Below are 11185 nucleotides of genomic sequence, written 5' to 3'. Positions count from 1 at the left end.
TTTGCGTCGTGTTTCTTTCACTGTTTTTCCGTAGGCTAGGCATTTCTGATGTGTGAATAAGGGATGGGTCGGGCAAACAGTAAATGTCAGTTAATATCTTTGGCTTGCTGAAAATGTGAATGAAAGGTCATGCCCAGGCAGTGAATGTGTAATATGTTAGTGCATTTGGAGCTGGATGACAGTTTGTACATGAAGGCAGAGCTTGTCAGTGTGTGAAGCCTCTCCATTTCAGGGTTCAATTCTCTTTGTGTGCAGTGGGTCAGCCTTTGGAAACATGCTGTCAGTTTGTAGCTTCCCTGTGTCACTGCTCTATTGTTAGTATGTTTAATAAGCTATGTGATTGTACAATGATCTTGCCTGCCTGAAAAGTCAAATTTGTAATCAAACCCAAGACAGCCTCAGCCTTGCATGAGAAATTATTATGCAAGACAAATCACAACATTTCTATGAGTAAACTCACACACAAGGTTAAGTGGTGAACTCATGTGCGGAGACTTATTTAGAGGGAATGGAGTGCTTTCTTCAAACAAGACAGTACAAAGTGTCTGGGACAGAAACAAGGAAATCCAGGAACGGAGGGTGAACACAAGTTGAACACAGGTGATCATGGTACACCAAGGTGGAGCTGCAGGGGATCAGCTTGCGAAGGCACGCTGAACAAAACTCAGTGAATCCTGTTTCTGTCAGTCTTTCTTTTGAAGAAACCTCAGTTAAACAATGGAGACCTTGTGTGCCTGGAGCTGCTAGGATGCTTGAGGGTGGGACTTCTGGTTTTCACCCAGGGTACTGCTCCTACCAACTGTGACAACTTCATGGAAAGAGAATTTTAGTTATCTACTATTTAGAAGTTTATATAGCACCAGTCAAAAGTCTGAATAGAATGTGGGTCAAGCTGGACAAAACAGACAAAGCAAACAATCCCAGAAGTGTCCTACATCTCTGGAAAGTGCCGCAGGAGAAGACATATCAGGTGCTTTTCTTGTGAAACTCGTTAAGCAAATGCTTTGTTAAAAAGTAACTTGTTGTATGCATATTCAAACCTTTGACTGGTACTGTGCTTCACATATTATACTCAAGTAGCTCAGGGTAGGTAAGTGCTTTCTTCCGCAGAGTTCCTACGACTATTCTAACCAGCAGTCTTCACGTTGTAAGTCACTGATGTAGCGTGGGTGGTCCTGCACCTGTCCACTATCAACAAAATCAGTAAACTCTATCTCTCATGTATTATACTCTCAACTTACATATTTTTCATGTGAAGGATAAGATAGGATAGGATAGGATAGGATAGGATATTAAAATCTGCCATTCAGAATAAAATTTTTTTACAAAACAAAAAACACTATTATTGCTAGAGGGGTGTGATGGTGCAGTGGGTTGGACCGGGTCCTGCTCTCCGGTGGGTCTGGTTTGAGTCCTGCTTGGGGTGCCTTGCGATGGACTGGTGTCCCATCCTAGGTGTGTCCCCTGCCCCTCCAGCTTTACGCCCTGAGTTGCCGGGTTAGGCTCCGGATCTCTGCGACCCTGTATGGGACAAGTGGTATCAGACTGTGTGTGTGTGTGTGTGTGTGTGTGTGTGTGTGTGAGAGACTATTATAGCTTATGCAAAATATTGGCAAATGGTGCTACTATTGGCATGATGTCAGTAGGAGTGGTGCTGCACAGCATGGGAGCAAATGTGAGTTTGCAAAGTTAGGTTAAAGCAGTTATTTATATCAAGTCTTCTCTGGACACCAGACCTACAAAATACATTCAGATTAATGTGAACATGCTGGTGTCATATTAATCTGTTCCCGCCCTGGTTTAGCTGTGATGATCATAACCTCCATGCTGCATGTAATATGCTGCATTTTGCACTGATAATTCATTAATCATCTCTTGCTGTATCTGTTTTTATATATTTGTCATCAGCTTTTTGTGCACTGGTCTTTTTGAGCATTTGCATTTGGTTTACTATATAAACATTCAAACTATTCCAAAGACGTATGTGTCTAGTTGCGTTTCAGCTACTGTCAAATGTAATCATCATTCTCCTCGATTTTACAAAGATTTCTGTCCTTGAGCCAAACAGGATGTGTTTAGGAGTTATCACAGTACTACAGTCTCTAGAATCCAAAGCAAACGAATCATAGTGACATAAATGCTAATTCTCCCTTCCCTCAGATTAATTAGGGGACAACATTCTAAAGGAATACACTGCTCAGCCACAACATTAAAACCACTAACAGGTGAAGTGAATAGCACTGATTATTACAATGGCACCTATCAAGGGATGGGATATATTAGGCAGCAAGTGAACAGTGAGTTCTTGAATGTGATGTGTTGGAAGCAGGAAAAATGGGCAAGTGTAAATATATGAGCGACTTTGACAAGGGCCAAATTGTGATGGCTAGACGACTGGGTCAGAGCATCTCCAAAACGGCAGGTCTTGTGGGGTGTCCCCGGCATGCAGTAGTTAGTACCTACCAAAAGTGCTCCAAGGATGGACAACCGGTGAACCGGCGACAGGGTCATGGGCGCTCAAGTTTCATTGATGCGAGTGGAGAGCAAAAGCTAGCCTGTCTGGTCTGATCCCACAGAAGAGTTACTGTAGCACAAATTGCTGAAAATGTTAATGCTGGCCATGATATAAAGGTGCCAGAACATGGAGTGCATTGCAGCTTGCGTATGGAGCTGAGTAGCCTTCGAACAGCCAGAGTGCCCATGCTGACCCCTATGCACCGCTGAAAGTACCCACAATGGGCACATGAGCATCAGAACTGGACCATGGAGTAATGGAAGAAGGTGGCCTGGTCTGATGAATCACGTTTTCTTTTGGATCATATGGATGGCTGGGTGTATGTGCGTGGTTCACCTAGGGAAGACATGGCAGCAGGATGCACTATGGGAAGAAGTCAAGCTGCTAACGTGTTGGTGCCAGATACCACAGGACCCCTTCAGAGATCTTGTGGAGTTTACGTCTTGACAAGTCAGAGCTATTTTGGCAGCACACGGGTTATTAGACTGGTGGGTGGTTTTAATGTTGTGGGTGATTGATGTATAGAACAATTAAAACGTTTTTCTTTCAAACTCTTTAAGCTTAATTTGACAAACACTAAAAAGATATTTTTGACTAAAGTGAGATTCAGACATTTGGTTCTGTTTGTTTATATTATAAATTCAGTAAGATAATATAGGTCTGTAAATAATCCCCAGGCCCTATGTACACCCACTTTTAAACACACACTGGCAATTGGTGCTATCTTTGTTGTGTGTGGACGTCCTCCTGAGGCTATTCTCCAACAATGTGTGTTATTTGTGTAAGGCCACACAGTGTTACATCTCCCCCTGCCATGCTGTCACAGCATGGGGTCCCTTCAATGGGGGGCGCCACTAAAGATAGCTTCAGGGCAGCACATTACGGGAACACAGATGGCATAGTCCTCTTGGGCTCAACTGGCACCAAGGGCATGGGGGCGTCAGCTTCCTTTAACCCTCATTCAGCACACATTACTTTAAATAGAGTATCTTTAATGATGTTCCATGACTACCGCCCATTAGTATGACAAGTTTTGGTTCTTTCCAAGGATAGGGTGGGGTCTGACTTCTGAATCGGTCCCATTTTCTCTGCAGAAGGTGGGTGGGAAATAATGTTCCATTTCCCATGATGTTACCTCCTTCAGACATCCTCGCCAAATACAGGCAGCAACTTCCTGAAACACCATTTGAAAATTTCATATCTATTTTTTGTGCTATTTTAAATGATTGAGTTCTTAACATTGAATTGTGTAATTTTCTCTTTTTCCTTTCAATAACACAAAGAGATATGAAAAGAAATGTAAAAAAACCATTTGGGAAGTGTCTGAAAAGAAAGAATGAAAATAAGGGGAAAAGGTCAGGAGGGCAAGACTTGGCAGACAAAAAAGAACTGGATTCATAAATGATGGTCCAAAGTCTTCACTTTAATTAGACACACACACATTTTCAGAACCGCTTGTCCCATACGGGGTCACGGGGAACCGGAGCCTACCCGGTAACACAGGGCGTAAGGCCAGAGGGGGAGGGGACACACCCAGGACGGGACGCCAGTCCGTCGCAAGGCACCCCAAGCGGGACTCGAACCCCAGACCCACGGGAGAGCAGGACTGCGGTCCAACCCACTGCACCACCGCACCCCGCTACATAATTAGACACATAAAATGATAAATAAATGAAGTTATCAGTATTGGCTGTTTGCATTATACATGCAACAAAGAGGGCTGCACCTCTGTTGTTATGTGCTGCTACACACACCAATAGTGCACAGTTTACTGCTCTCCCATTAATTCAGATGTTTTCTGTATTGACCTTTACCCATTCAGAGAGTTATCAGATTAATTCAGTCACATAATAAATACACATGATGTTGTTTTTAAAATTCAAATACAGTATATAAAATGCATATTGTAGCACAACTCCTTGTGGATACTGGTCAAAAGGAAGTGAAATGCAAGTCATGCATTCGGATGTGAAACAACGAAGAAACACAGTGAGCTGTGCAAACGGAATATTTATGGAAAACAGGCATATTGATTCCTTTGTTTGCCTCTATTATTTTAACAAACCATTATTTCTTATCCAATGCAGTTAAGAGTGATTCTTTTCCTTTTTCAGATTTTACTATACTGCACTGTGTTGTAGCAGAAGCTCCTTAAAGACTTGAACAAGGATCTTCAGTGCATAGGTATACAGCCTTAATCACTAGGCACCCCAGTGTGTAGCACACACTGTCTGTTCTCTAACTTTTGCTGTGATGTGTCACAGTTCACATCACCTGAACTGCTTGTCCCATACGGGGGTCGCAGGGAGCCAGAGCCTAACCCGGCAACACAGGACATAAAGCTGGAGGTGGAGGGGACACACCCAGGACGGGACACCAGTCCATCGCAAGGCACCCCAAGCGGGACTTGAATCCCAGACCCACCAGAGAGCAGGACCTGGTCCAACCCACTGCACCACCACTCCCCCTTCTGTGTCACAGTTGGCTTTGGTTATTGGACTACACAGCCAGTGTGCAGTGACAGAATAGCTGGCTAAGGATGTATTATAAATGAAGTTTGTTCATTTCCAACTCAAAGAAGAACAGATCTGTCTTTCTGTTTAATGACAAATGAGTGTATTTTTTTCTTATTGCAAACTCTGAAACAAGTAAACGTCCCTTTCTGCAGGAAAGCAGTTTCCATGGCGATGGTGGCGAATGCCCGTGTCTCTCTGTGACTGGGCAGATGTGCTTGTGCGTAAGAAATCAGCAAGAAGCATTTATATAAATTGGATTAGAAACTCCTCCTAGTGACGCACACAAGAACCAGATAGATAATTTAGAGTTAATGAAACTGTCAGCCAGGTAAAAGAATGTGGCCCTATTATGGTTCAAGCTTAAAACTGACAATTACTCGATCAAGAGGTCCATCAAGTCTTGCATAGCACTGCACCCTTGATAAAAGAGCTGCAGCAATCAAAGGTATGAAGGTGCAACATTATTAATTTGCATTATTTCACACAGAAACTGTTCACGTGAATGCATTTCAGCTTTTATATTTGCATATGCACAGGTTTCCTTCATACAACAAACCCAGTCTTAAAAAGTGTTAGGAATAATTTGAGCAAATGTGATTTATGCCAAAAATTTGCATGACATGCTACAAAGAACAGAAATGTCGATTAAAAAACAGGCCTTGAGGATCTCAAAGAACACTCAAGGCAAGCAAACCCCTTATCCCTCACAAATGGCATAGCTTCTCTTACATATCTCAATTGCTCCATAACCATGTGCCCACTGGCAAAAAGCTCAGAAACCTCCTGTCTAACACATCTAATAATACTAAGTTAAAAAAGCTCAAAAAGAAGTCAAAAAAGTAGAAAACCAAAGGAGAGCACTACCTTTCAGTTTATAGTCTGCTGGGATTTTTCTGAGAAGCAACATCATTTCAAATGACTTGGATTTAACAAGATGCATGCACACACAGGGTGGAGAAAATGTCACATTTATACATTTAGCTGATGCTTTCTCCAAAGCAAAGTACAATGTTAATCTACTATAATTATTACCTATCCATACAGCTGGATAATGTAACTGGAACAACTGAGGGTAAGTACCTTGCTTAAGGATACTATAGCTGGGAGGAGAAGGGAATCAAACCTGCAAGCATCGGGTTCAAAGGCAGCAGCTCTAACCAATACACTACCGCAGTCCTAGGGCTTAGTTGTTCTTTTCTCATTATTAAGAAGCACTCATATTATAAGTATGATAAGGAGTGACATGTCCAGTGCTCAAACAAGGGTAATTTGACCCTCCCAATACAGTGCATATGTATATTAAGGACTGATGAGTATTATCTGATTTATTTATTTCTCTGCACCTGAGAAGTTCATATGACATTGATAACATACAATAAAATAACTTTTTATGAGCTCAGATAAAAGAGGTGGGTTGTATCGGGAGCTTTTCTGTAATAATTCCATCCCTCCTTTCTTGAGGACCCTCACTTGGCAGATTTCAGTTTTCTCTCAACTTTTAGACACTCCAGTTTAAAGAAGTGTGTCACACTATTACACCCAAGAGTGTAGCTATCAGTCTTGATGTCCTTGTCTGACTGGGTGTGCTTTATCGGCATTTATTAGTATCAGAGCAAAAAATTGTGCTTTAAGATCCATGATAAAGTGTAATGGAACATTGATGTTAAAGTTCTTTCTAATCTTATTTGAAGTGAGAGAAAATGACTGGGAAGAGCAATGACCCCTGAAAGGGTTTGGTGTATAGTAAAGACACATAGATGGCACAGAGGAGAACCTGAACTGTACTTGCACCGCAATAGCCTGGCACACACCTCTCTCTCTCTCTCGCTCTCTCTCTCTCACTTCCCTGCTGACATTTTGGCATTAATATGTGGCTGTGTGTCAGTTATTACAGCAGCCCTGCCAAACCAGTGCACTTAGCACAATCCAGCATCACCTGCTCCTTCGAGGTGCCTTCTGAGTGCTTTTCTTCCCATTAGCCAGCTGTCGAATGGCCAAAGCATAGTCCCTTTCTGTCGGAAGCTGATCGCTGATCTCTCTAAAGTACAGCTGTGCGTCAAGAATATGATTATTTCTGCCCTAAATGCTCATATACTCTGTGTAGAACACTGAGCCATACCTACACATGACACACTGTGATGATTAACTAACCAGTGCGATAGGATGTTTGCGCAAATTCTTCTGGGTTTCATTGCCATTTGTATTCAATGTGGTGAATTTGTAAGAAACAATTTGTATCCTTCTGGAAGACAGCAGCCCAGGTCACTGATGGTTGGCCATGATACTGTGAAATTACAGCACGGACAGTTGCCCTCTGCTTATGCTATATTATGCAGTAAATGCCGTATGCAGTAGGGATGTTGTGCTGCCAACAGCTCATTGTGCTTTGGAATAATCTCTGTTCATGTGCCGAGATTTGATGCTTTACAAGTTGGACTTTGTGCGCTGTGCACTTATTGTAATTCAACGTGAATGACCATCTGCTCTTGAAATTAACAATGAGGAATAACCGCTTCAGAACTGAGTTATTTATTAATTCTGTGGTCTCTTTTTACAAAGCGACTTAGAATATTTACTGACTCGCAACAGTTTTATCCATTTATACAGCTGATTTACAGCTGGAATCAGATGGGGGTGCTGGTCTCAGCGGAACCTGCTGAATGGTGATGAGACCTGGGAAGAGTTGGCCACCTGGCTTGGAGTACGGAGCCACATCATGCGAGACTTAATAGTGGAAAGAGCTGTACTTACAGCTTCTGAAATTTTAAGCAGCTACGCAAGCTGTTACCAACATCATCAGGAACTCCTACAACGGAATGACCTTCAGGGTGGTGCATGGTCAGCAGCTCACTAGCGCTTTCCAGGTGCAAACAGGAGTTAGACAAGGATGCCTCCTGTCATTATTTTTGTTCCTGCTTGTGATCGACTGGGTGATGAAGACCTCCACAGCCAAGAAGTGGCTTGGGATCCAATGGACACCTTGGGAACAGTTGGATGACTTGGATTTTGTAGATGACCTCGCCCTCCTCTCACACACCCACCAACAAATGCAGGAGAAGACCAGCACTGTGGCAGAGAACTCAGCACGAGTGGGTCTCATCATCCACAGAGGGAAGAGCAAGATACTGAGGGTCAGTGCAGGCAAGGACTCTCCAATCACACTTTAAGGTGAAGCGTTATAAGAGGTGGACAGCTTCTCCTACCTAGGCAGCATAATCGACAAGCAGGGTGGGACAGACGTCGACGTCAGAGTCAGAATAGGCAAGGCAAGGGCAGCTTTCCTGCAGCTGAAGAACGTGTAGGGGTCCAGAGTTCTGACAGTCAAGACCAAGACCCGAATCTTCAACTCCAACGTAAAGTCAGTCCTACTTTATGGAGGAGAGACCTGGAGGACTACCGTTACCACCACAAAAAAGATACAGACATTCATCAACAACTGTTTGCGACAGATTCTCAGGATCCACTGGCCTGTGATCATCAGCAACCAAGAGCTATGGCAGAGATCAGGACAACAACCAGTAGAAGATGATACCCTGCAAAGACACTGGCGATGGATCGGCCATACCCTGCGAAAGCCAGCTACAAACACTACAAGAAGAGCCCTCACGTGGAACCCCCAAGGCAAGAGGAAGCGAGGCCGGCCAAAAACCAAATGGCGATGCCACCTGGATGCAGAAGCCAAGAGGATGGGCCACACCTGGGGAAAACTGGAAAAACTGGCCCAGGACAGAGATGCCTGGAGAACCCTTGTTGACAGCCTATGCCCCAAGAGGGGTAGTAAGCATAAGTAAGTAAGTAAGTACATTGCTGTTTGAAAATATCTGAACCCCTTGCATCCCTTATTTTTACCATAAAATCGTAATTCAATGAGAAGCAGTCTTTCTCATCTAACACAAAGGTGCGTAATTATCGGTTCCATATGTTGCTTTGGAGAGAGTCGTGTCTGTAGCAGACAAATGAAAATGGTGCAGGTGCAAAAATAAGTGAACCCCAAGTTGCATTGTTTATACCAATCATTTTGTCATTTTATACATTCATTTTAACACTTAACATTTAGATTTGATAAGTTTATTTTAATATTTTATACAGGAATAAAGGCCATCTCATCCCATAGGGTTCACATACTTTCAAGCAGCTCTGTAAGTAGTAACAGTGAGTGTGCGTCTCTGAATTATGATGAGACCAGTGCGCGATGTGAAACACTGTGGGAAGATCTTGCCAGTGATATTGGGAAGTTCTCACTACATTAAAAGATGGTGCAAAGATCACGGCATTTCAAAGGGTGCAGGACAATGTGTGCTCCTGATCACTGTAGGATTATTATTATTATAAAATCATATGATTATTTCTGTTGAGCATTCAAATGTAATACTAAAGAGCTGCACCCATTACATTATGAGTGTAACAGCAATTCACTGATACTCTTTGGCTGTTGTAATGCCTTCAGATGCTCTTTGAGACTTTAAATGTATTCAGGTCAGTTTTTGCATAATATTAGGTACTCTGTGGCACTGGAGCTCCTCCAGTGAGGTTCGATGTAGGCAGTTGGTTTCAGTTGGGTCATATGAAGGTGCTATCATGCCCTTCGGAGATCATTAAGGGATGTCTCACTTTCAGTTTTTTTGATCTCATTAACAAGTGCTACATCACTCACTTCTGCGGTGTGCTGTCCATGAACCCAAGATGTGATATCAAGTCTAACTTAGAAACTTTGATAGTCACGTCAGGACGGCACATCACTTTTATTTCCTGTAATGAAAATCTGCTGTCCCAAAAACCAGAGTTGGCACCCGAGGTTTGGGTCGGCCGGGCACTCGGCCCCGACCACCGCCCAAATCACAATGCACCGGCCCCTTACGGTTTCTCCGGCAGGTGGTGAGCCCACCGAAGAGCGGCTCCACGTCATGGCTTCAGGCTGAGCCCGGCCAGGCCCCGTGGGCATAGACCTGGCCACCAGGCGCTCGCATGCGAGCCCCCCTCCCCCCAGGCCTGGCTCCAGGGTGGGGCCCCGGTGACCCCATACCGGGCGGGGTAAACGAAAGCCTTGATTTTTTCTTCATAAGGGGTTTTTGAACCGCGCTTTGTCTCGTCTGTCATCCAGGACCTGTCTGCCATGGGAGACCCTACCAGGGGCATATAGCCCCAGACAACATAGCTCCTGGACTCATTCAGGCACTCAAACCCCTCCACCACGGTAAGGTGGCGGTTCACGGAGATTCTGGCAAACCGTCCGGCGACTCAGAGGGGGGAAGCGGTGTTCCACGAACACTGTTTACAGTGGAAGTGGTGCGCTGCTGACCTCAGCTGAGGATGTCCTCGGGCGGTGGAAGGAGTACTTTGAGGATCTCCTCAATCCCTCCGACACGCCTTCCGTAGAGAAAGCTGAGGCTGGGGACTTGAAGGGGGACTCGTCCATTACCCTGGCTGAAGTTGCTGAGGTAGTCAAAAAAACTCCTCGGTGGCAAGGCTCCGGGGGTGGACGAGATCCGCCCCGAGTTTCTCAAGTCTCTGGATGTTGTGGGGCTGTCTTGGCTGACACGCCTCTGCAGCATCGCATGGAGTTCGGGAACGGTGCCTCTGGACTGGCAGATCGGGGTGGTGGTCCCTCTTTTTAAGAAGGGGGACCGGAAATTGTGTTCCAACTATAGGGAGATCACACTCCTTAGCATCCCTGGGAAAGTCTATGCCAGGGTACTGGAAAGGAGAATCCGACCGATAGTCGAACCTCGGATTCAGGAGGAGCAATGCGGTTTTCGCCCTGGCCGTGGAACACTGGACCAGCTCTATACCCTCACTAGGGTGCTGGAGGGTTCGTGGGAGTTTGCCCAACCAGTCCATATGTGTTTTTGTGGACCTGGAGAAGGCATTCGACCGTGTCCCTCGTGGCATCCTGTGGGGGGTGCTTCGGGATTATGGGGTTCGGGGCTCGTTGCTACGGGCTGTTCGTTCCCTGTATGACCGGAGCAGGAGCTTGGTTCGCATTGCCGGCAGTAAGTCAGACCTGTTCCCGGTGCATGTTGGACTCCGCCAGGGCTGCCCTTTGTCACCGATTCTGTTCATTATCTTTACGAACAGAATTTCTAGGCGCAGCCAGGGAAAGGAGGGTGTCTGTTTTGGTGGCCGCAGAATCTCGTCTCTGCTTTTTGTGGACGAT

This window comes from Scleropages formosus, chromosome 23, assembly GCF_900964775.1.
Source record: "Scleropages formosus chromosome 23, fSclFor1.1, whole genome shotgun sequence".
NCBI classification, from domain to species: domain Eukaryota; kingdom Metazoa; phylum Chordata; class Actinopteri; order Osteoglossiformes; family Osteoglossidae; genus Scleropages; species Scleropages formosus.
The sequence above is the reverse complement of the archived record's forward strand: the minus strand, read 5'-3'. Positions refer to the sequence as shown.